This window comes from Lagopus muta, chromosome 1, assembly GCF_023343835.1.
Source record: "Lagopus muta isolate bLagMut1 chromosome 1, bLagMut1 primary, whole genome shotgun sequence".
NCBI classification, from domain to species: domain Eukaryota; kingdom Metazoa; phylum Chordata; class Aves; order Galliformes; family Phasianidae; genus Lagopus; species Lagopus muta.
In genome coordinates this window covers 64,273,680-64,300,965 of record NC_064433.1, presented here as the reverse complement: position 1 = coordinate 64,300,965, position 27,286 = coordinate 64,273,680, and the positions used below count along the sequence as shown (strand labels likewise).

Here is a 27,286-nt window from a genome sequence, read left to right as displayed (position 1 = left end):
AATTGATTTGGTCCAGAGTCATGGTAAATGACTTCAGATTACTCAATTACTGACCATGCTGGAGTTAAGCGTACCAGCAGCAGAAAAGGTAGAATAAAGCCAAAATCAAGCTCAAATATGCGGACATGAAGTTTATCTTGCTCAGAAGGCAAGCACCTACTTTGAATTTCATCCAAAACTGTCCTGGAAGCCTAGATCTGACAGTTTTAACTCAAAGAGAAAGGCAACTTTCAATAGCAAGAACAACTCCTGCATGTTCAAGAATGCTTAAAAAGATGGGCTCCATGGAAGCCAACTGGCTTGCTCTACCCTACAAATTAGCTAACAGGTCCATAGGGAAAACAACCTCTCTCTCTCTCCTGGATCATGAGACATGAGGGTCAGGAATGGAGGAGGACAAGAATGGAAAGACCCTAACATCAAAATCATAGTCACAGAGAGAAAGAGGTGTGAAACAGAGCTAGTTCACTCAATATTTAAGGTGGAATCCTGTGCAGTAAAGTGAAGGTTTTTGGTTTTTTTCCTATAAACACTACAAAGTCACCAGACTTTGTGGCTGTAAAACTAAAATTAGTATGCAAACCAGATGTACACTAGTGCAATTATACCTGCAAAGGAATAAGGAACAGTATGAGGGGCTGAGATACCTATGCTAAAGTAGAAAAATTAGCATCTTTGGCTCAGCTCTCACCTCTTTAAGTGCACTTCTATTTGGAGATTTAGTGAAACTCCCAGCATATGATTACATAAAAATCTCAACTTTCATTAAAATTCATAAGCCATATTTCTAACCCTCTTCAGTACTAAAGAACTGCAGGCAAATGTGAACTAGGCATACTGCAAAAGATCTGAATAAATCAAAAGAGAAAGTGGAGAATGACAAGTCAAATCTTCATAAACCTTTTTTTAGGTCTTGTTTTTCTCTTTATTGTCTTTTCTGGCCTTGGTTTTAATTTTGGCACCTCTGAACTGAGAACACTACTAACTATGCTATGACTTATAAAAAAAAAAAAAAGATAGAAAAGGCATATTCTTAGTAACATAGCTTGTATAATTAAGTATAAATAGCTGGTAGGGGGAATAAAGCATTTAAAATATAAGCAGTTTCATATACATTATTAAGAAGGGGAAGGAAACCAGTAGCAGAATGCAACAGCGTTTGGAAACCACAGTTTTGGTTTTTTTTTTAATTTAAGTAAATATAATACCGAACAGAATTTTATTAGAGGGAATGAGCAAATCTTTTCATGTTAAGTATTTCTGAGAACCAGTGAAGCAGAAATACTTAATGTTTAATAGACGACTTTAAACCAATCCAGAGCCTACTCTAATTCTATTCAGATTACAGAGTCTATTGCTCTGGAATTGTATTTGGCACACATTCACAAATACACAGTATTTTTACAGCTATAAAGATAATTAAATAGTGATGACTATGAAAGGTGAGTACAAAGCAGAGCACAGGAATGCTAGAGAAACAGGTCCTCTGCCCCATCTGACTGCAAGCCAACCAGTCGGCATCCAATATTCTCTGGTGATCTGTCTGCAATACACACATAGGATAACCCAAGCTCCTCAGAACAGCTGAGGACCTGAAAAAACTGCCTTTTTATCACTCCTATTAGTATTCAGGACATGTAGCAGCAGTAAAATTAATTGCTGATGAACTTCTGAGAAGTCCTGGCTGGGTGTCAGCCAGCAATTTTAGGAGTTGCTTATACTTTGGGAACCAGTGTCCAGCAGCGCTAGATAGGAGCATCCAACCATTTTACAGGCTGGCACCTGGCCTCAACCTTTGCCAAAGAGCAGAGCCTGTATATAAACATGAGCATAACATCTTCCCTCTTTGGAAGAGATTTTGTTGAATGAGCATGTTGAGGATGTAAAACAGTGTCTCACTGTTGAGTTCTTTGACACTGCCTCCTTACAGCTCGCGCTGAATGCTGCACAGTCTGATACATATTCTGACTGAATGGATATTAGCTACGCTTCGGTCTGGATCATATTTCCACCGGTAAAAAGAAACTGTTTGTTAACAGCATGTAGGCACAAAATGTTCCCAATACATTTCTTCTTCAGTGACAAAAAAAAAAAAAAAAAAAAAAAAAAAAAAAAAAAAAAAAAAAGCACAAATTATAAATTATATCCTTGATTGCATATTAGAAGAAACATTTCTTAGCGGAGTCAAGTACATATTTTTTTGTACATGCTACTTTGAATGGAACTCCTTTTATGCAACAGGCTGATCCCTGTGCTCTGCTGGTACTAAACAATGTCATCTACTGACCTTGCTGACTTAGGGAGCATCGCTTTGGTGTGGACACCATCCTTGCTGCATGATGAGCATGTATGTACACGGACACAGAAGGGCATGACACACAGAGAGCAGAATGCTCCAATACTCGGGAAACAATCCCTTTCCCTCCGCTGCTCACCAGCTCCCAGGGTCAGCTACATGCATGAGCTGTCAGAGCCAGAGCTGGGAGCCACATGCTTGCCCCATTGATCGCTCTGGCTGTGCTATCGGTGGGAAGAAAACTCTCCACACAAATGCTCCCAATGCTTCACAGCCCTGTGAACCATCAAGGTCAGCCCCTGTTCTGAGGCTGGTTAAAGAAAGTAAACATACGAGTCAAAACGAAAAAGCCAACTAGCTAATTAAATGAATAAATTATGTAGAAAAAAAACAGACTTTCAGCTGCCTCCTCATCAAATAAGTCATTTCAAATGTTTGTGGGCTCCTGGACAACAGCTGGAAGAGAGATACAATTTTTAAATCAAGGCGCAGCCAGAAAAAATGCTTTGCTTTGGATCTTGGTGCTGCTTGGAACTGCAGGCAGGGACAGGGAGGTGGAAGAACAGGCCCGGGGAGTTTCCTCACAGGAGCATCCCCTATAGGCAGGGGGTGAATCTGGAGTGCCAGGGAAAGACACATGCAGCAGGAAGAGAACATGACACAGAGCCACGGTGGCAGAATGGAAGGGAGAAAGCAGGGCAGTGTGCAAGCTGGGTGGATGCTGTGGCAGAGGAGGACAACCAGAAAGGCATGAGAAGAAACCATTCTGAGTGCTTACCAAGGGACTCTGCTCCAAAGGAATAAAAGCCATGAGATCATATCTGGCGCTGGGCGAGACAGCAAGAGAGACTACATTTTTGAGAACTTTTCTCATGGCAGCGTATGACCTTTTAGAGTATTTCCAGACAATAAACTGCATCTGACTTCTTCAGGGATGCTGGCTTCATTGCATGGAAGCAGGGAGATGTATGGCAAAGCAAAGTGGCCCGGCAGGGAACTCCTGTGCCCATCGCTCCCTGCCATCTTTTGAAATGAGCAGGTTTAGCTTTCAGTAGCATGAAGTGAAATAAAAAATGTAGGTGGGAAAAAGAAAAGGCAGGGGAATATCCACCTCCACACCCCATCTCTGGATTTATATAAATTTTTGTCACAACTACTTAAACAGATGAGAGTAGTAAAACAAATCCCTACAGGTTTTTCTTATTTTCAGTCCTACCATTGAATTTCTCAGGTACCTATTAATCTTTCATACATCAAAAGGGATTTTAAACAACGGGTTTTGTAGGCAAAGCTGTAAGAAACTACAGAAAAGAACTGGATTTCTTTTTTTTTTGTTATTTTTAAAGACAAGCAACTGTTTTAATTCAGTGACCCTCTAAGTATGGAACAGATGTGGATCTGTTATGAATGCAGATGTGGAACAGATTTCTTCTAGCAAAGGCTTCCTAAGTTAATAGTCTTATCTGGATATTTAAAAGATTTCCGTAATGAATGAACAAAACAACTTAAATGACCATAAGCAGATTTCTTATCCACTTAAACTGATCCGGTGGATGAATAATCGGCATGTTGACCTGGTGGATAAGTATTCAACAAGCCAAACCATTCACCAAATTTTCCATTTACTCACTTTCCCATTCTGAGCACTGTGATGAAAACTAAAGCTCTAGAAAAAATATCTGCTCTAGTGAAATAAAAAATGAGCTTCTGACATTTTCCTGCCTTAGCCATGGCCATAATTCACTGACAGTAACACATGGAAGAAGATTCCTTGGTATGGGAGTGTCAGGAAAACGCAGCACTACCAAGACTCCTAAGTCTACCAGCAAGCTGGCAAAAGAGCAAGAATTGAAAATTAAAAAGAAGAAAAAAATTACTATTTAAACCTTGCTTTCTATTCAGAGTAGACACAGTAAATGACTGGATTTCAAAGCTACACAGTCAAGTCCATTCTAGTGTAATTAAGTTCCTCAAAAAAGTCAGAAAGCTTATTTACTTTTTTCCATTGGGAATCATTAACTACGCATTAAGAACCCCAGTCACAATACCAAACCTGGCACAGGCTTGATAAAGCTTGCTAGCAGCTGCAGCAAAGCCAGCATACAGCCTGAAAGCACATTTTAGGTATGTAACCCTGATTTTTTTCCTTTTTCTTTTTTCAAGGAATCTGAACACTTCTATCAGAAATCTACCGCGTAATATATGTTACTCATACTGGTTTTGCTTTAGTTTTTCCTCTCAATCTTTTCAGAAATTCCAGTTTACTATACAGTTTTTCTGCACTTTCTGTTGTTACTCGACAAAAACTTTGAAGGCAAAATATTCTTTGTTCCCAACCTACACACAGTGTGAGTTCTGAGGGGCCACAAAGATTATCAGAGAGATGGCTCACCTCACCTATGAAGAAAGCTGAGGGAGTTTGGCTTGTTGAGCTTGGAAAAGATAATTGCAGCCTTGGGCTTATAAGCCGGAGAGGAGCCAACTTGTTACACAGTCTGATACTAACAGAACAAGGAAGAATGGCTTTAAACTAAAATAGGAGCGATTTAGATCAGATATTAGAAGGAATTTTTTTACTCAGAGCGTAGTAAGGCAGTGGCACAGACTGCACAGAGAAGTTGTGGATGCTCCATCCCTGCAAGGCCAAGTTGGATGAGGCCCTGGGCAGCCTGATCCAGTGGGTGGCAGCCCTGCCCACGACAGGAGTGTGGAACTGGATTATTTTTAAGGTCCCCTACAACCTAAACTGTTCTGTGATTGTGATTCTATGATTCTGTGACTACCTGCTTCCTGAAAAATCAGTTCCTTGAAGATACAGAGGATTCTTTTTTGCATAGCAATCAAATTTGCACAGCAAATTTGAAGGAACAGAAAGATGTTTAAGTGTTTTTCAGTCAAGCTCTCAGTATATTAGGTGAATTACAAAGCTAACTCAAAACATAAAAGGTCATATTGAAGGCAGCTGAGTCTCAATTAGTTCAATCAGTGCACTAAGCTAACAGTTGAGTACTTTCTGGCACACAATATATAAACAGGAATTTCCCAATGCAATTCCCAGTGGATAACTATTTACCTCATAGGAAAAGAAGAAAAAAAGGAAAAGAGAAAACCTTGTCAAATCAATATTCTTACTGGCAATCTCAGCGGGGGAAAAAGAAACAACAAAAATCTTAGAACTGAGTAAGTATGGAAGCTTGAGCAGACATTTACCCTTCAGAAGTGGTTCTTCTGTGAGGGAACCTAGCCGCACTGATGTGGGAAGGATGAAGCATGACTCGCTTGCGTCTCCACTGCATTTTCTTTGTGCACACTAGAGGGTGTTTTGGCATGGCTGCCAACTTGGAACCTCTCACCAGAACAGACAGCTGCTTACAAAAAGGAAGGGCATGAAGGGGACCAAACGCTTTGGTCTGAGAAGCTGAACGAGCACTGCACTGCCGTTCCCCACAGAAATGGAAATCCAGTAAGTAGCAGAACAAATCAGGTCTCTGCTGCTACTGCATGCACTTACTGAAAAGAGAAAACCAAACTTCTTATTGTGGTAATGTGATGTCTGAATGTCTGACTGGTATGAAGCACAAAGCCCAACAATCACGATAATCAGCCCTTGGTGAGGCTAAAATAGGTGAAGCAGAGAGGCATAAAAAGGTGGTGTTGGGTTTTTTTTAAGTTTCAGGAGATAATTTTCCTGGTGCCCATTAAGATAAATAGCAGCACAGTAAGGGAGAGCAGGGCTTTATTAGTAAAAATGTCAAGACATCAGGAATGAGGCCTCTCTCGAGTATATTAGAAGGACAGACCAGCAGTCCTTCCACCAGCATGGGAGCAGCACTGTGCCTGCCCAGGTGAAGCCTTGGCTCCCAGGGCTGCCTGGAAAACAGAGAACATCATCCTGCCAACCCTAATTCCAAGCCTAACACCCACACAGACTTCTATCATTAATACCATGTTTTCCTAGCTATGAGGTTTCCCAACACAGAAGAATAGCACTGACATTTCAACAGCCAGATCCCAGCTAACAAATGTCCCAAAATCGCAACACACAGCCTGGTAGCTTGCAAAAAAACCTCAATGTCAAAACTCAAAGTACATCCAACTTAAACACACCCTTGGGGGGATTTTATACTAACTACTTTCTATTTCAGACTATTCACTTTAAGCTCGACCAGCAGTGCCTCATCACTCACCCAGGAAAACTTCCCTCTCCGCCGCCCAATCTCAATCAACCTGCCAAATTAATTATCACCCTGCATTTGTCTATTGCTAAGAGGGGGGAAAAAAGCAAATAGATGAATGTAGCAGTGACCCGAGCAAAAATGAATCCTGTGAAACAGAACTAATTAAATCAGCTCAGTGATCTTCTCCCAGCACGACATGTTTCACCCACCCCCTTCCCCAGCAGCCCAGCTCCTGCATCTCCTCCAGCTGTCCTAGGCAGGGCACTCATGTGGGATCAAAGCCCTGCCCAGCAGTAACTGGGGGTCTTTCCCAGTCATCATGATCATTTCACGCAGGGATTCACATGAAGATTCCTGGCTACAGAGTATGTTTTGGACCAAAAGCACAAGGATTGGATTACCCACCTCTGACTTAGGGGCTCCAAGACACCCAATGGTGGTGCTTGACACCCTGTCTCAGAGTGAGGTTCCGCCTTGGCACTCCAGTGCAGCTTGACACCAGAGCTGGCAGAGCAAACACAGAGAGAAGTGAAAGAACAGACTCTGAACCCTGCACTGTCTGCATTGCTAGCACGGTGAGCACATCTACATGTGTGACCACAGCGCTGCTCACCCTGCTGACGTTCACCAGACTGGCTCAGGTGAGCGAATTACGTGCAGGTTTTAGACCTCTCTGTCCAAAGATGCAGAGTGCCAGTGCACATAAAAATACATTTGGGCTGTAAACTTCACTGCTGCTGGAAGTGGCATCGTTTTCATGCCTTTGGACAAAATGTGAAGCCCTGTACTGGCTGATAAGGGCATGCCCATGCAGCAAGGACATCAAAGCTCATAGTGTACAACAGCAGCAGAAACACCCACCTCTTCTCTCAGCAAACTTCCCACTGCTTTTCTCTTTATGCAGCATGCATACAGAGCAAGAGCAGGATAGGGAAAGGCAGCTCAAGCAGGGCAAGAAATGCAGGATGACAGGCCCACACAGGGAACAACAAAGCACCAATGCAGGATATCTTTACTGAGGAGATGCAGTGCAGTGTCAATCCCACCTTGTTATTCTGTCTCTCCATTTTTTAACACAATCAGTTCTCCTTCAGATGGCAAGTACATCACTGATTGACAGCCGTACTGAGAGACAGCAGAATGGGGATGACTGCTCAGGATCCTTGTCAGGTTAGGTGAGGCCTTGCATGCCAGAACCCTCCCTGATAACGGTGCATGGGAACAAAACAACAACACAGAGAGGCTGGACTGAGTAATCTCTAGGTAGGTGCCTACACACGCAACAGTTTGTCACTCGCACCCATCTGCTGCTCCAAATCACACACACGCTGTCACACGTTCTCTTCCCCATCTGGATTGCAGAGATACTGGATATAAACAGACAAAAGTCAGGCACAGGAATGCTGGGCTTGTGCTGTACGGGAGGAAACACCACTCTGCTTCTCCCCCTCCAACGGGAGCAGCTTCAGTGGAGGTTTCTGGAAGTCAAAGTACATTTTCACAATGGCTGCAGTTTTTTTTTCCATGATTTTAAATCCTGCCTTTCAAACCAGTACATCTCTTCAAAGGCTTTATTTCTAAGATTTTATTTTTAAAGCAATAAAACAGTGCACATTGTCCTACAGGGATATCATAAAATACATTTCCCTGCAATGCTGTCTGCCAGCACTTAATTCCACGTGGTCACCCAGGCAGTGTTTCCATAGCATCACACTGCTAACAGCAAAACCAGAGTCCACAAGAGTGGCAATCTCTATCATAGTGCATGTATAGGGGATGTATAGAGTATATGCCATTTGGGGATATCACTGTGCAAATGAACACAGTGGGTGGACTTCTGGAGTGACTGAGAACATGGCAAGAAAGGGATCCCCACAGAAAGAAGGATTTTGATGTAGGAAGAGAAGATTGGGCTTGAGATGTATGGCTGCCCCTGTTCTCTGTTTCAGGACCGCATTTTTGGTTCTGCTAAACTGGATGGCTGGAAAGTTGTTGAAACATTCTTTTTTTGGGTGACTGCTATTGAAAAAAACATTTCTGCCTAAACTACGTTTATCAGATACGCTTGACAAAATTAAGAAGCACTTCTGTGGCTGCATATCAGGAAGCTTCATCTATTTCAAATGAAAAGTTCTGAAATTTGCTTTCTCTCATATGAACAACTACCTGCCCCTTCACTGCTCGCCCCTTCTTTTCTAGACATTTATTTCTCACATAATCTGATTATGTGTGTTGCTGACATAAAATCCTGTAACAAACTCGATTAAAAAAAAACAACAAAAGAACTTCCTTTTCTAATGACAAGCTGTTCTGCAGTCCTTCAAAAACAGAACTTTCTTTTCCATTCAACCTCATTACAAAGGCTTTAGCTCCTATCATCTTTGATGAAAAAGTAATTTAAACTACTTCTTCCTATGTCTCAAATATTTTTTTCATCTTTGTATGTTCAACTTCTGTAAAATTTATATTTTTCTTCAGCAAGTGTCATTTCTGTAAACAGTAATACATCACTTTACCCTAATCCTGAGAGTCCAGATGGAAAGGTACTTGTATTTCTAGCTAGAAGGAAAAAGAAAAGGAAAGGGAACAGGAAAAGGAAAAGAAAAGGGGAAGAGGAAGGGGAAACGGAAAGAAGGAAGAGAAGAAAAAAACACAGCACTGCTAAGTGCTAAAGAGCAGAGGAGATCTGGTCCTGTGACTATCTGAAGATCTCTAGATCTGTATTGATGACAGATGCACTAATGCTAATAACAGTATTTCCATCAACGCAGTATGGCCTGATGTTGTCCTTTGTTTTTGCTCCTATGCCTGGGAACCAGGCTTGTCCAGGAGATTAGGTTAAATGCAATTATCCTGACTCTGTAAGATAGCTTTGAGTCTCTCACTGTTATTAAGGATCAGCTGCAAATCAGATAAATTTTAGCATCAACCACTTCTAAAGCACTTATTTCCAGATCACCATACAAACTTGTGGAAAACATTTGATTCATCTCCCTTTCACAGATGGATAACTGAGGCATTTACCCAGCATTTACAGTTCTGTAAAACTGAGAACAGAAACTAAATACCTCCAGCTCATGAGACGAGACCATAGGCTTCTTTTTGACCAACTATTTATGTCCAAGTTCTTTTTTGGGGGAGTCAAGGCAATACACCAGGGAACTGAATTATTCTCATGTTCAGCTGCCAGATCTTATCACTCTTTTGGAAAATGTACTGTTCAGTCCTCTAAATATCAGAGAGAGGACAGGCTTCAAATATCAGCAGCCTTCCTTTTTTAAAGTAAAGTAAAACGGGAAAGCTAGAAAACCTCAAATGATCAAAAATAGTGCAACTTTCTCCCCTGCGCTTGTAGCAGAACAGCCTGCAATCCTCTACTCATCGAGGGCCTTAGAGAAAACCACTTGAATAAAGAAGAAAATCAACAGCTGTGCTCCAAACCTGACCTAAACCTTCCCCAAGTTTTAAAGATGGCAAAACCACTTCAGCTGCACACTGGGACACAGAGATTAACAGTGGAAGGAAGGGCTGCAGAGATGAAATGCCAGGAGAATAAAGCATCCTCATGAGGCTTTCCAATTTACTCATAGCGATCAAGTGATTGTGGTATATGAAGCATCTCTGGCACAAAAGCATTCCCTACAAGAGCTTCATGAATTGGAGACTATTTTCTCTCTTCCCCTTTCCATTTTTCCATGTAATTCCTTTTTCAAAAGGAAAAGTGGTAGATATACTGCAGTTTATCCACTTTATTAGCACCAAACCCCCTGTTCCATAAACGTGTCAAAACAGGAGGAAAACAGAGGGTTGAAGGCAGGGTGCCTGTGCACCTCTGGTAGGCTCAGTGATTCTCTGATCAGAATAAAGCCTCCTTAAAGGAGAACCAGGGCCACCAGCAACCTTGCTTCAAGCAGCAGTGACAAGAGCTGAGGAACAGATGCTTTATAAGTTTAAGAAAGCTGCAGAAGAGGAAAAAAAATCACTTCCCTTCTCATACCTAAATATAGAACATAAACAAGAATGCATACATACTAAATATTTTTCCTAACCTAATACTTTTATTCCCCCACATCCGTCCCCTCTTCTCTAACACACGTGGTGTGGTCCTGGGACCAGGGCTTACAGTCATCCTCAGTGAAAGGCAGTCATGTTGAACACCAGCGCTGGTTAGGGAGAAATCCAGAAAGCTCAGGCTGGACTGGGAGTGACAGCCAGTCTGGTGGGAGGAAATGGATTTTGTACCAAGAAGATGCAAAGAAGTGAATATTTGCAGTGAAGAGAAAATGCCCTCCTCTGTGGCAACCTGCAGCGTGAAGATGAGGAAGATACGGCCATAAAAAAGCAGGAGGGCTGCCAGGCAACAGTTTGCTTAAAGTATATAATGGCATGCTTTGTCGGTCCTATGACTAAAAAGTAGGATTCACTCTCCATATATATGATGCTATCAACATTTTCTACAGTGTTAAACACAGAGGTGCAAGAAATAAGGAGATAAAAATATAGAGAGATAAAACTCAAAATGCTTGGAACCTCTTCCTGTGGTATTACTAAACACTCCCATTACAAGTTACAGAAGATGCATATGCTGATTTTCTGCAGTTGTACAGATTATGTCTGAAGGGACAATAATTCTCAAAGCATTTCATGTTTTCTTAGAAATTCCAGTTCCTGGAATCTGAATTGGTGGGGGAAAAAAGGAAGAGATAAATTTCCTCTTTGTCAGAAAGGAGCCTTCCAACTACCAGAACTGTGAAGGGAGAAACAAACAAACACAAGGATTGAAACCTGAAGGTTTGTAGCAGCTCCAGAACACAGCGGGTTGCCCTTGTGCTGGTGGGAAAACCCCGAAGGGCAAAGCTCAGCTCTGCTCAATATCGAAAGCTAGGACTGTAGATATGGTCAACCATAACAAACAAGCTGCATCCTTCCACCCTGCGAGGAGGATGGACAGGACAGAACAAAATGCCAAAACCAAAGCAAGAGATTGCTAAGAATAACTTTATCTCTTCTTCTTTATCTCAGGGGCCAGATTATCTTGGTTGCTACTTGAGAAGACAAGCCAATGCCAGCATCAGAAAGGTCAGAAAGCATGTGAAAATTTACCCAGTAGCTTATCCACTGCCTAACTATCTGCTGTTGCAAAAGGACAGACTATCAAGAAATTCCTACCAACTTGCTGCGCAAATACATGCTCAGTTTTGATTTCAAGAGCTAGAGACTTGAGAGACAGTTGAAAATGTGCTACACGGATACCATAGCTCTAATATCCTCACAAATTCATTATGGTTTCAGTTTGAGGTAACTGAAACCATAATGAATTTACAAAATATTTCATTTTGAATGCAAATACTGGAAGGAAGCAGAAGGACGCTTCCAGGACACCAGAACCTCCCATTTCATATCTAGGAATAACAGCATTTCATTTTTTGTTTTGCTACATAGCATTGGAATTAAAAATCTGAAAAGTAAGAGGAAAAACCCACACTATAGTTTCAGGCTTAAAAGGGTTCACTGACCCAAATCGGTTTTTCTGCTTTGGTGGTAATTAAACTTTACTCACAGAGTATTTCAAAATATTCAAGCTACTTCCTTTGGACAACAAATTGCATTTGGAAACCTTTCCTGAAATCCCTGCAAAATCCAGCCATTGGGTATCTCTCCATGCTGTGAGAGCAGCCAAACTCCCGACCTCCCAGACCAGTCAACCTTCCCAAGGCCAAGGGGTACCAGGCATGCACCCAGCAGCCAGCTCAGCCCTGTGTTAGTGGCTGGGGATGCTGCAGCTCAGCATAATAGGATGGCATTGAGAGACAGCCCTAGGGAGAAAGGACCCAGCAGATTTCACAGAATGCAGACATCAGGGAGCAACGACAGAATGAGGTCAGAGTCTGATCTACAACCCATGGAGCATGGCAAGCTATATCTAGGCCAACAGTTTGCTGTAATCTTGTTACTTAATGGGAGGCAGAGGAGGAGAGGGAATATCCTTGGAGCTCATACAAGAATCAAGTAATATGCACTTAAAAGCAGGCTTGAGCTAGGGCACAAACTTAGAGGACTCTCAGCCTCAGCACAAATGCTTCAGCTAGCTGGCACTGCCTGTCACATAGCAACAAGGTGCAAAACGATAGTCTGCATGTCTTTTTGCCTGTGATGCACCTTGATAGCCATTTCCTGCAGAGACCCTCCTGGCTACAGACTCACCTCTGCCTGGGGACCTGCATCTAGAACAGGTTCCTTAAACTTTGTGGCACAGAAAATGGCTGCAGTTATTCCTGGAGCAGTCTTTAGTTTCGATTACCATCTATGTTAATATCCTAGTAGTAGGAGGCTGGAAGTAGGATGTCAACTTTCTTGGAAGAAAGAAGGGAGAAAAAACAACAAACCCCAAACAGGAATGTACTAAGAACATGGCAAGCAGATGGCTGTTTTTATTTTGCTGCATGTGGGGGAGTCATAGGTCTAGAATTTCATAGCAGGGAGGAATTTCACTTGTACAGATATCAACAGAAAGCCTTTCTAATGCTGCTTACATGCTGACTTGAGCCAAACATCTCCTGTGTACATCACACACATCTGATATGCTGGCTGTGTCACTCAGTACCAGCCCACCCTTTGCAGAGGGTTATGCACGAGGATTGGGAGGTTGGCTTACTGAGGGGAGAACGCATTTTCCTCTCCAACCCATAGTAAGAGAGCAGAGAATCTTCCAACTCTTCCATTATTAATTGGTATATATCTTACATAATGGAAGGAACATCTGCAGAATAAAACATTCACTGAATATCAGATCGTCTAAGCCTCAGTAACCAGAAAGGGCCATGACCATCCCTTCAAATCTGCCCTGAAGAAACAAAGGAAGGATGAGAATGGAGAGGGCTCAGAGTTCATAATTTGCCTGCCTCATACACCTAACTGCTCAAATTAATAGAAAAGTGCTTTCTCGTTTTTATTTTGTTCTTTAAAGGCTACCCTACTACCATGGGATACATCCTTAAGCAAGCTAGCAAGAGATAGAGATTAAATGGGCAATTTTAGGTGCTTCATTCTTCTTCACCAATCTCTTACGGTTGCCCCAAGTCTCAGTGGGAAGAAGAGCAAGCTGCAGCTTCACTTGAGAGCAAAGACCCACCTGTATCAGGTTGCAGTTAATCTCTGATTTTTTGTCAGATCTTGGCTGAGACTGGTAAAAAAAGCCTGTCCCACCCATGTGACAGAAAGAGGCTTGAAAGCTCACTCAAATAGATAAAAATGGCTCTGTTGAGAAAAACTCTACAAAACAATTACAGAATGATTCAGCGGTGCACAGTTGCCTGCCTGATGGGGTGTGAGAACAGCCAATGCTCAAACACCCGGCTGTTCTGCCTTTTGCTCTGGGCTCTCCATTGCTCATGTAAGGGATCCCACCCACCCCTTCCAAGAGAAAGGAGATGAAAAGCAATCTGCAAGTCACTTGCAATGCACAAGGATTTGAAATAATAGTCCACAATAGCTCAGCAATTTCATTTGCAAGCACAAGGAAGCAAAGATATCTTTTTAATGCAAACTGAAAACTGCAAAGTCTACTCTCACTGTGCAGGTTGTTTTTACCACACAGCAGATAAAGCAAAGGAAACAAAAATACAATGATTAAAACAAATATTTTACTGCCAAGGTTTTTTCAGAACACAAGTATTTTGTGTGTACTTTACAGTCAGCTGTAGAAATAACTGCAGAGTCTTGAGACACGGAGGTGGTATAGGACAAGAGATAATCTGTACCTTGAAGAGCCAGTAAGGAAAGCAAAAATAAGAGTCCAAGCTTCTTTCTAGCTTTTGCTTCTGCTTATTTTTGGTTCTGTTTGTTTTGTATAGCCTATCTCCTAGCTAGGAGCGCGTTGTTTTTTTTTCTTGCCAGCGCATTGTCCAACGAACTCATGACTGCTAAAAAGTCACGCCAGGTTGACTACCAGGTACTGCTGGAGAATTTGTACAGCCCTAGGAGGACACAGCCTGCGCTGTACCCACAGTTCAGCCTCCAGCAATCGAAGAGATGCTCTAACACCAACGGTTGCAAAAAGCCATAAATGCAACTTTCAGAATAAGCGAATGGAGGGATGCACCCTCATGCCATGCATATTATTTGGGGCTGAGGGTAGTGTTGAAACAGTTCACAATAAAACTTTCCTCAAGCCCAAACTCAGTTTGACTGCGAGTTCTTCCGGGATGAAGGAAGTGTCCTGGTTTTATGCAGCTTCTGAGGGGCAGTATCCCAGTTTGGAGAACTCAGGGGCTACTGTCCTGAAAATAACAAGCTCCCAAAGTAGCAGTCACATCAGACCCAAAGCCTTTCTAGCTATCGACAGAACTGTAGATTTCACTGAGCAATCACTCTAAATGACTACAAAGTTCAAATATGGGCATTTGAAGTGCCAGTTATCAAAGTAACTGACAGAAGAACAGCACGATCATGCAAGGCTTAATACCTAGATCTAGGAAAAACTTATTAAGGTTAGGTTGCAAGGGAAGGAGGTTTTAAAAACATCCAAATCCTCCTTGAAAACAACTATGCTTATACTATCCTGTAATGATAAACTAACATAGGAAAAAGCAAGCAACAATCTTGAATATCTACACCAAAAAAAAAAAAAAAAAAGAAAAAAAAGCAGGGGATATTTAGTCAATTTTGAGAAAGTTCTCAAAAGTAAAATTTTCTTTCTTTACAGAATTGATTGGTCCTGACAAACTGTCTTCACTTTATATATGAAACACAGCTATAATAGCATAACTCCAGCCTGAGAAATGTAAGGAAAAAATAATATCGATATCAAGTTTCTGCTTCTCAGACTCCGTGACCTACAAGCTCATTAGGTTAAACAACAATATGATGAAAAAAGAGGCCATGCCCCTGGCATATGGTATTATAAACACGGGGAAGTGCCAGTATAAACCTTTATCAGGAGACTGGGTTCTTTGTCAAGCAGTGCCTTTCTTTCAAAACATTCCCGCTGCTATGCGCCTGCAACCAGCCAGCTGCAGAACCTCATAAGAGAGTTCTTATTCGCCCTGCATAATGCTTTACAGCTTCGCCACAGGGTTGCTGCTACGAGGCCTGACGTCACCACCCCAACAGGAGGCTGGAGGCTGGGAAGTGGTGGCTGAGGAGAGGCGGTGAGGGAGACCACAGGGAGCAGGGCTGAGACGACAGGCCTCCCCGCTGGGCCTTCTGCTCTCAGATAGGAATGGAAGGCAAACACATCTGATGACATCCTTGTTGTTTTTTCCTTCTTTTTTTTTTTAAAGGAATACAGCCATCCCCCCCTCATGATCTATCACTCCAGACTTGCTCTACTTCGTGTATTTGTTTTACTTTTACATGTGTAGGCACTGTGTCAGTTTTCGGGGCTGTTGGGGTACTGCAGTCACAGAGAAGAGAAATAAAATTTTAAATAGGTGCAGGATCAAAGCTGGATCTGCAGCCACAGTATCCAACATCTCTTCCATCCAAGTAAAGTCTCAGAAGTAGAGATGTATTTGCCTTTCCTCCTTCAACCCTCTTCCATAAATAGAGAATGACAAAGAGGAGCAGAAAAATGAGGGCAAGGCAGAAATTTGCTTTTTGAGTTGTTCGAATAGTTTGCTCCTTTATGGCCAATGAATCGAAGTTTGAACCATCATTTCCAGCACAATGGATGAAAAGCCATGCCAATGAACTTGCATACTGTAGGCAGTGAAGTGTTTAGTTTGGTCTCCCAGTAAGTTGCCCTTTCCAAAGGAGGGCAACAAGGGCTTGTGAAGTGCTTGAAGAATGTGCACTACAAGGAGAGAATAAAGGAACTCGGGCTGTTCAGTGTGGGGAAAAGGAGGCTGAGGGGAGATCTTATTGCTCTCTTCTAACATCTGAGAGGTGCTTACAGTGAGAGCGGGGTTGGTCTCTTCTCACTGGTGACTGGACAAGGGGAAATGGTCTCAGTTGCACCAAGGGACCAATGTTTATTTCCAGATGGGAACTCTTCAAGCTTCTGTTTTTAAGTGCAAATACTCTGTAGGTGTAAAATTGAAAGGGCATGGAGCATTCATGAAATATTTTCAGTACTTGCTCCAATTTTTTAAGCTGTGGTTTTTGCTTTCTCTTTCCAACTTACAGGATAGTAATATTTTTAACTTCAGTATTATCACTTCTTTTCATAAGTTATAAAATCACACAAAAGCATGAAGTCCACAGGATGGGGAACCTTGCACAGATGCTCACCTTTTTTCATTTTTTTTTCTTCTCAGATGCTAAGTCAACAGGCAAATAATTTTATTTTGTAGAGAAACAACTGCAATTGAAAGTTAGTTGAAAAAAATTAGGCAAGTATTTCCATGGAAAGGTTAATTACTGCAGAAGTTGGTCTGATAAAACTCTTAATGCTTAAATAATTTTTTTTTTTTTTTTTTTTAGAGAAGACTGCAGTTTCTACGTCCCTGCCTCTCATGTGATCCCTGCAGCCATGGCTTGAAAAAGAGCATCAGAACACAGTGCATGAACTCTTAGAGTCATACAGCCACATAAGCACTGCAGTTAACACTTTGGAATAATGATTGCCTTCCAGCCTGAGCATGACCCATTGGAACAAACAAAACTTAGAAAATCAGCATAGGCAGCTGAAGGTGAAAACTGCAACCATAGAAGCGAGAGAGAATGAAAAGGCATTTCGTATCACCTCCTATGCTTAAATTTATGCAGCACTAGTAGTACAGTAGAGCACTTGAAGGCTATAAATGCAACAAACCCATGTGCATCCTCTCCCCATCCCCATCTTCTGTAAGAAGGGAGAACAGTAGAGGAGCAAAGCATTGTGGACAAATCCAGAAATACACTGCTGAACTCAAGAAACCTCTTGGTGGAGAAACATGAATCTTTCAGGTCAGTAACCAAGGCTGCAAATATCATTTCAGAGCTGTGATGTATTGTACAGCAGCATGTTAAAATTACTGTTGTGAGCACTCAAAGCACAGTAGCTCTACTCAGAGTCCAGTTAATGAATGTACAGGAAATGCAGTACTAAAGTCCTGTGGCATATACACATGCATACGCTCCTGTCAGCTAACCTATAAACATTATGCGCACTAAATCTGAAGTCACAGTCCTGGTCTATTTTTTGCCATTCTTCCCATAAGAGAAACTAAAAATAGGCCCATGGGAACAGTGCATGGGACTCTAATCTTCAAATCTTTAACTCTTACGGTAAAAATTGTCTAGCAATGCTTTTGAAGGGATTCTTCATGGAGTCTGCATAATATATTTATGTATCTAAGCACACCTACGTATACAGGGATAATGATAACCATGAGAAATTCTGGATGCACACTACTGACTGGTTGCACACATCTTCAAAGTTTGCTCATAAATGATCTATGAAGCTAAAAATAAAGATGCAGGGAAACCTGAGTATGACCTCTTGTAACTCTCAACTTCTGCTCATAGGCACAGGATTAGGGGGAAAAAAAAAACCAAAAAAAAAACAGTTTTCTGAAGAACTGCTGTTATGCTATCAAGTAAAGCTACAGAGCTGGGTGCCAAAGAATATTGCCACTACTCTGCAGAAAGGAAATTGTTAAATTTAAAATAAAAGATACATCAGTAAGGAGAAAAAAAAAAAAACAACCCATCTCCCTGCATATGCAGCACTGTGCTACAAGGTCTTTTGCATGCAGTATCTGAGGCAGCCACTCTGCAGAAGGATTACCCTCGAATGCAGTAAGTGGCAAGCATGAAAACCAACAGACCTCTTCCTCCACCCCTGCTGCTCCTCCAGAGAAATACTGTCTTGGTGTTAGGATAGATAATCCTCCCCTTGCTACGTCTCACCCATTGGAAAAGGCACTTACAGTTTCTGGCTGCGGCAAGCTGAGGGAAGCATATGGCAGCAGGCGCAGATGGCCGCGTACACAGGTTCGGGCAGCTCAGAACACGCAGTACTTAATTATCCAGCAAGGAAAACAAATGTTAGGAGACATCACATTGAAGCTAACTTGACTTCCCCGAAGCCAGTGATGTTTGTTCTTCAGGGCCAATGCTTCGAAGAAAAATGCTGCTAGATTTCTGCAGTAATGCCCAGCACTAGAATGGCTTGAAAGCCTCCCTGTGCCTTTGTGGAAAACTACCTGAGCATTTGCTATGGACTACAACCATTAACTTCAGTTTGGTTTTATTTCCTTTTATTCATTAACAGTGGTGCTTAGTGCTTACAGACTGCTGAATTTCTCCTTCGTGGATTTTTAAGTACTTTTGAGAAGATGACTAAACAGCAATTTCTCCCTGATAAAATAAGGAAGTGCAGGGCAAAGAGTCTTTCATTTCCCATCTTCTGCTGGGAAAACTGAGCGTCACTGTCAGAATAAAAGCCTGAGTATCCCAAATCTAGAGTCAGGCTGTACCCACTGCAAAACAATACAGATATGGGGATCTAGACGAGTGAGGAAGCAGTCCTGGAAAGAAATGTTCAGTATCAAAGGTTTGGGGCATGTACAAGTTTGGAGAAACATGATGGTACTTAGAGAGGGGCAGATTTTGCCAGGTCATGATAGGAACCAATGGAGTGAAACAAATATGGAGTCAGCATAATGTGGATAACAGGATGGAGTAAGGGACGTGTAGACCAAGGTCTTCAACAACACCTGCCACTGGTGAACTACTTAACACTGAGAACAGGCCAGGATAATGAACCAATAGTAGAAATCTGACCCAGAGAAGAGACAAGTAGGAATTGTCATGAGCTGTGAGAACTGGGAGGAGCATCCACATGACAGAGTGCATGCTCATTTCCAGCTCCTATGGCGTGAATCATGGAAAACTCAGGAATGAAAAAAAAAAAAAAAATCTAAAGAAAGAAAATCCACAGGGACATTTCTAACAGAAAAGTGCAATTCCACTTCACTCTTTCTTCTACTGTATGGCATACAGGTTAATTAGGTGACCACAAAGCACCTCGCTACAGTCATTTCTCATTCAGCACCATTCTGTGTGCTGCCTACAAATGATCAAATGCTTCTGAATGACCAGTTCTATTTTCTTATTGTGTACAGCACTAAGGTGTCTTAATTCCAAGCTATGGAAATTCTCCTATTTTCTTTTTCATTATTCATAACCACAGTATCTGTGAGCTTTGGCAATATTTATTTGAATAAGACTTCCTTAAGGAAGAAGGCTAAGACAAAGAGTGTCAGGTCAAATACATCTACTGATTTGAAAGGTACAGTATGAAAAATCTGACGCTTATTTCTGAGAATTTCTGGTGTTATATAACACTTTCCACATTCAAAACAGTTCCCATTGATCTCTGGAAGCATTCAGTAAATAAAATAAGGAGTCAGGCAGTCATAAAAACAGAAACTCACTTGTAAGAATCTGGATTTTAAACGAATTGCTTAGTACGGCACAAAAAGTCAGCACTCTAGGGCATCATTCACCTATCTTAACCCTGAATTTTTCCTTCTGCAATCTCTTGACTCATTCTCTAAACACATACTGACAGTCTCAAAAATACGATCCAAGAAAACGCTGCTTCCCTCAGTAGAGAACACAGATTTACACCCAACACAGGTTTCTGTGCAATGACTGGATCAAGAAAGCTGTAGGAAAATAAATATGCAGGTATATGTAGGAGACGCATATTGTTTAAAGGCTCTGGACATAAGGTGAAAATGTAGGGGTAGTGCAGTGTGGGTTAGTTAAGTGCATACAAGCTGTCACAATTCTAACCTTCTCCTTATTTCTGAAAGCTCAATAAATTCTTTTAAAATGTTTTTCAGATGAATTTTATGAGGTATACAGTCAGAAAAGTGACACCTTTCTGCTTCTGCTTCAAGTTTTGCAAATATTTAAAAGCAGGAACAAGTGAAATTATTCAACGTGAACGGGCCCAGAAGTGGTAGATTGGTATAATATAGTAAAAAAAAGATTTTAGGCTCAGGCTTGTGTTTTGTTGTGTTTGGAATGGGCTTCCCAGGGAGCTGGTGGTGTCACCAACCATGGACATTTTCAAGAAATGTTAGATGTTGTACTGAGGGACGTGGTTTAGTGGGAAATATTGGTGATAGGTGGATGGTTGGATTGGATGATCTTAGAGGTCTTTTCCAACTTTGGTGATTCCGTGATTCTACGATTCCACCTGATTCAGTGGAAACATCAGTCTCCAACTGAAGGAAGAAACCACCCATTCATAAGCTTATGAAACTTTATGCTGTCTTTAAGAAAAAAAAAAGAAAAAAAGTTAAACACTTCTCATAGTTTCTAAATGTATGTCTTCATTAATTTGTTTTCTTAACAGTCTATTTTTCCAGAACCTTGTCCTTTAGCCTAATAGCTTGTTAACTCGAGCTTTCAAGAATGCTCTCTCAGAGGATTTTCTGACATGTACTGTTGTTCAGTTATAGGTACTTCTACATAATTTATTTCTTTAGAGGAAAGAAAAGTGAGAAACCATGTTATAACAGAGCCTGGCTATGAGTGAATGGGCAGTTGCATTTTAGACTACTTCTTTATCAGATCTCTGATTTAATGGAGGATGTTGATGTTTGCGCTCAGATCAGGAGAAACATAGAGGAAATGAATATTTCTTTGTCCAGGTTGCATTACATTAATTAGCTGAATACATGTGGACTGTAAAAACAAGGAAGGTTTAAAATTCAATTTGCTTTTCATGCCTTCAGAGAAGTGACTTCCTCCCCCTCATTCACAGAATTGAGGTAATTACTATTTTTTACAACAAATAAGTCTGTATTACTTCTTACTTACTTAAGTCTTACTTCTGCCTGAAAATTTAAATTCTATCCACAAATCTAGGCTTTTTTCCCTTTAAATAAATAAATAAATAAATAAATAATCCCTAATACTTCTCTCTTCAAAACAAAATATTTAAATTAAATGCCAAATAATTTTACTGTCTCACACCTGGTGGTAAATATAGAATCATGAGTACCTTGGACCAAATCTCTTCCTCAGCAAAGAGACCCAGCTACACCGCTGTTGCTAGTATGAGCCCATCATGTGCAGTGACAGCATGGTGGCATCCCTCTTGAACACGGCTGTTACAGTAACAATCACCTGTATGGTCACCATGTCATCAGAAATGTCCAATTAAGGGGGGCTTATGAAGGCTAAAACGTCATTGCTTTCCCCTTTCATACGCATAAAGGCTCCCATACAGAAAAGTGAACCTGTTCAGGGGGAGGAATGTTCACTTCTGAGCCAAGGAGCTGAGGAATGGTTGGCAAAGCTGAAGTGCTCTTGCCTCCAAGCCCCCTTCTCATGGCTGAAGTGAGGGTAGATGGCCCCATGTCTCTTCCTAAAAGATGAAAAAAGGCAGTGAAGAGACAGGGCAGAAATTGCACCTGTCTCTCCCTCCTCTGCATACAACCACATGGACAGGGCAAAATTCTAGCAAGAAGCAAAGAAGTGGAACAAGAAAAAAATATATCATGCTTTGCTACAGCATTATTTAAAGCTTAAGCTTTCTACTACGCTTTGGAAAGCTTGAAATAGAAGAAAGTATTTAAGCAATATCTTTTGATTACTGCCATGAGCATAGTGATATCACAAGCCACATCTGGTTTGCCAAGGTCAGCTTGCACACTTTAACATAAGTAAATTCTATTATGTGAAAAATCTGCTAACTTGCTCAACAGAGGCCACCCAGAATTATTTCTTTGACAAGACTGTGTAAAAGACACAAAAGGTCTTGACTTCAGATAATTATTAATTCTCTGGAGAAACACAAAAATTTAAGGGTAGCAAAACCTTTTCAAGCTGAAGATATATAGCATTTTGCTTTCCTGCATCACGAACCGACGCACAGCCTTCAGTCAGTAGGTATGTACTACAGAGCAGCCATTGCAGTCACTTTCTAAAGATTGTTTTAGATTTTTCCCAATTAATTGCCTTCTGCTGGAGGGATAAAACAAAATTAAAAAAAAGGAAAAACAGAAAGGAATCCAAAGAAGTCAACCACACATCAGTGCCTCTCCTGTCAGGAAAGATCATACTTTCCAAAGTCAACATTTTTCTTCCCTCTGGTTTCAGGGGAGGGTGGAAGGGAAGAATCTATCAAGAGTTTATGAAACAAACCAAGATAAGGCCAAGTGTTTTTAGCTTTCATCTATACAGTGACAAATATGGGCTATAAACAGTCCTTCATTTTGTTTGTCCATGGCTGAAGTTGGAAGAGAGTGAGATTTGAAAAATACCACTTCCACATTTTTATTCATTACATCACTAAACATGACTCTACAAGCAAAGGAGCACACATGATGCAAGCTAAACCTCTTTGGAGAGGAAGACTGTTTCTTTTGGACTTCCTTACAAGTTTCTGAGGCCAACAGCACAGTTGAAATTCAAGTGTTTGAAAACCCAAACATGGCATTTTCTTATTCAAATACTCTTTCTGGTTCTAGAACCAGTCCCCCAAAGAGGAGGGAGAAAAATAGATTCTACCCATCTCTCTTTCTTAAAATTGTCAATTTTTTATTTCTTTTTTTTTTTCCACTTTCATAAAAGAAATCTCCTCCATTCCTTTTTTTTTTTTTTTTTTTTTTTTTTTTTTTTTTTTGTGGGCTGGGATAGGGAAATAGGAACCTGAAGCAGTTTCCCCAGCCCATGCTAAACACGTGGGCAGCCTGTTAACTTCTCCAGCTCTCTATTTGGCTCTTTTCCATAATGAGCTCAGAAAACACAGAGCCATCCGCAAACATTACAAACACCAGACTGTTCTGCTTCTGCAGACTCCATCAGTGAAAACGATGAAGCAAGGCAGGAAAATATCCCTCCTTCCCCTACCTTTCATTTATAATTGACCTCTTTGATCTTCTCCTTGGAAGGGTCTGAACTTTTCCTTTAGGTAGGTCAGCCTAATGACAGTAAAAACAAAAACTCAACATTCACTTCAAGAAATGTCAGGGGTAAAAAAAACCTGAAATCCCTGAGAGAAACGTGAAAAGGAAAACTTGGGAGTGGTAAGGCTCCCAATCTCCTAAAAGAGAATAAATTCATGACAATGTTGTCTTTCTTGCAAGCAGGAAAATCTCTTTGCATTTACTAGGTCACTCACACATTACTTTTGAATCCTACTTGCTAGGGAAACAAGCTGGAAACAAGTAACAAGGAAAAATACCCAGCAAATTAGTAATTCTAGTACTTTTTTTTTTTTTTAAATAACCTTTTTTTTTTTTTTTTGTCAGAAGGAACATGAGGGATCCATGAGATAGATAAGAGCCTGGGTGAATGGCACCTGAGATACAAAGAGTTAGAAAAAAAGTGAGCGAGTTTTTCTGGTATCACAGAACCTACAAAATTCAATACATTTGTCTAAAGTGTTTTATCACCTTCATTACTGCAAAAACAAAAACCTGGAGAGACACAGAGCTCGGTTAATTGCTGTACTGGACTTCCAGAATGCACACTACCAACACTGCAAAAACCATGTGGTCATGAAGGCCCACAATGCTAGGCACAAATTTGGGGATTGTATGCAGAAAAGAAGCTGGTACATCACTGCCACAGCTCCTGCTGAGGACGTGCACTCCCAAAGTAGCAAACAGTGCAACATATGGTCACAGCCTACAGTCCAAAGCACAAACCCACACAATTTAACCCTCTGTAATCTCACTTCCAGCAAGTGCAGCAAGTAGTCCTATGAATGCTAAGAGAAACCTTGCTCTACTAATCCAGAGATGAAGCCAAAAAGCTTAGAAATCTCAGAGTTCTTGAAGAAAGTATAATTAAAACATTATGGTTAAATCTCAGTTTGGATTAACTACAAAGTTATTAATCATTGACAGAGAACCCACTTAAATACGTAATTTATCAAATAATGAGAAATATAGCTTGAAACAGTCCTCTGGAGGTTTTCTATTCCATGTGCCAGCTCAAAGCACTAGGTTCTTCAATGTTAGATTAGCTCAGATTGTTGGTCCAGGTAAGCTTTCCATCTCCAAGGTAAATGTGGCACTTGTTCCAGAAGGAAAGAACTACCCACAATGAGAAAAACTCTACCTATCTTATTTTCTCTTGCTCTAACAGCTAACTCTATATATTGCAATATACATCTCTGAGAAAAACCTGGTTCCACCTTCCCCATAATCCCCTTTTAGGAAGCCTGAAGAGAGCAAAAAGTACTCAGCCATCTCCTAAACATTTCCTCACAGTCTTAGTGGTGACCTGCTCCTGCTTAATGAGATCTCTTGCAGCACACTGAGGGCAGCCTTAGGAGCCCCAGAGGGAAGGATCCCTTCCATCAGCCGGCCAGCTATGCTCTTGTAAGGGCAATGGATTCCTGGTGAGCTTCCACAGCTGGGTGGTGCGCTGCTGACTCAAGGTTTGGCTTGACTCACTGCTGACTGATTTCTCTGGAGCCCTTGGTGCTTTTTGAGCTAATCAGTCAAGAGTGCTAATGGACTGCTGAAAAGGGTAAGTTGCTACTTTTGTCCTTATTAATGTCTATAATTAACGCTATTCTGCCTACCGCCAATAGCAGAGCACTTTGACTGAGTGCATCAGAAATGACTGATACCGCATTTGTGACAACTGTCACAGAACGGATTTTCTAAAATACAAAATGACAGCAACAACAACAACAACAACTAAGTGTCAGCATTAGGTGTAACAATGTCATCTATGCAACAACAAAAACTGTGAAAAAACATGTAGCCATAAGGCTGACAGCTGTTCAACAGATACTGGATTAATGCCAGAGTCCTATGAAAATCTATCCTTTTAAATTAAAGAGTTCTTAGTGCTACAAAACAGAAGACAACTAGCACCCTGAAACACTTCTCTTTCCCTCCTATGCCCAGTAGGCAACAAAACTAGAAAGACACAGCAACTTTTCATCAAACAGAAGGTCTTATTCCCAGCACACAACCCCCAGCTCTGCAGTCAATCACAGTTTTGGTCTTGTCATAGAATGAACCAGGAGGAAATATTTGAAAGGTAAATGTAATTATAATCAAGAAAGCAAGCAAGTGTTCAACCTACCGGCATCATTGCTACATTTACCTTCCTCCCAGCTGTTCCTTCCTACATAGAGCCATTTCACCTTCATAGCACTAAAGCAAGTAATTTTTTGTAATGCACAGAGGATATGAGTGCAAGGCTTCAACATCCCCCCAAAGAATGCCTCTCTTACAACAGGTACAGTATAACACTATCTTGATTGTCTGAGTCCTTCCTGCCAGAATGCCAAAAATCTTTTGAGCTTCTGCCAAGAATACTTAAGTGTATTCCCTTAGAAAGGCAGTTAAAAAATTTTTAACTGCCTTTTTATATATAAATATATATATATATATGTATATGAATACATTAATATATGCCCTTTAATATATAAACCACCCCATAAACTAATAAGGTTAAAGAGAAGAAGATAAGATCCTTATTTTTTTACTTTTGATAATAATAGAGAATGCCTCTGTCTGAGGAAGGATAAAAGACCTCCATGTAAAAAACAGTTCTGGGCTTTTTCCATATCAATGACTTGAGCTACAAGATTGAAGAATACTGCTTGATAGGGTGACATGGGATAAAGCCCTGGGGAGAAGAAGTGGCTTAAATTAAATGTACCAGCCCCAAAAAACTTCTCAACACCTAAGGTATCTGACTAGTGTTTGGTCTTCTGGATTGGCAAGTAAAAAGGAGCATATTTTATACATCACTATGCTGTTTGGCTGTCACATAAAGCAGCTTTTAAAAATGGTGGAATTCACATGGGATAGCTTCAACTCAGTGAACTCGAACTCAAGGAAGAATTAAATGATGTTTAATTTTTCCTTCTGCTGAGGACAGAGGAGAATGGGCACCTGCAAACAACCAACTGAGGCCACACATCTCTAGCATGGGGTAGTTCAGGTGGTTTTTACTGTAGCACACAACGAGTTCTTTAAAATTAATTTTCACATGGCATTTTTATGACATTTTAAAACTGAATTGTAACAGATTTCCCAGAGTTCAAAGCCAGAATATTAATATTTACCAGACTTTCTCCAGAAAAGTGTCAACATTCTTCATCTTATATAGCAAGATGCCTGACTATCTTAAAAGAAAGAACAGATAATCTGCTTAAAATGGCAGTGGCAACATGGTAATTCAAAAGCTTAACACATCCTCAGACCAGGTTGAATTGGTGCTTATTTCCTTCATACTTTATCTCTAAGCTTAAACTCCACTTATCAGACCTTTTCCTCATCCCCCATCCCTGATTCTTCTGCATAAAACAGTGCTTTCATATACGTGATGTACTAATAGTACCGGATAAACAATTTCTTTCCCTATTTTGAATAAAATAAACAGAGCTCCTGCAATAATTCATGGAAACCTACTCTTTGAAAACCTCAAATATTTTTTTCGAGTCTTCTCTTTTTTTGTGATGCCACTGTAGCTTTTAAATATAATGTGTGACACTACAGTGGTACTCACACCATTTTGTTACAGACTTTCGCCTTTCAAATGTAATGTATCACATGTATTCCAATATATATCTCAATGCATTACTGATCCCACTTCAAGTAAAGCAGAGAGATGATCACTGACATGGTCACTAGGAAATTTATTGTAATGTCAGTCTAACTGACAAGAGGAATTTGCTCTCAGTGCAGATCCGCAGTACCTTTTTCATAAATTCAACAGGCCAGCAGTCACCTCCAGGTCAGATTAAAGCATTTTAAGTACTTCAAACCCAAATCAATTACCATATTGGATATTATGAGCAAAACTATGATTCAGTGCTCTTTTGAAAGCCAAGGTAAGGAGGATAAAAAAATCTCACACTTCTATCCACTGCATATTGTTGAGATGTACTCTA

The 27,286-nt window shown here is 40.8% G+C and overlaps 1 protein-coding gene and 1 long non-coding RNA gene across 3 annotated transcripts in view; one reads left to right on the top strand and one right to left on the bottom strand.

Moving 5' to 3' along the window:
• PDE3A (phosphodiesterase 3A) overlaps positions 1-27,286 on the bottom strand; it is a 242,932-nt gene that overhangs the window by 95,031 nt on the left and 120,615 nt on the right. The gene's annotated exons all lie outside the window — the stretch shown is intronic.
• LOC125688217 (uncharacterized) lies at positions 3,102-18,105 on the top strand. Its single transcript, XR_007374657.1, has 3 exons — positions 3,102-4,420; positions 11,497-11,553; positions 16,897-18,105. It is a non-coding gene; the product is annotated as an uncharacterized LOC125688217 (long non-coding RNA).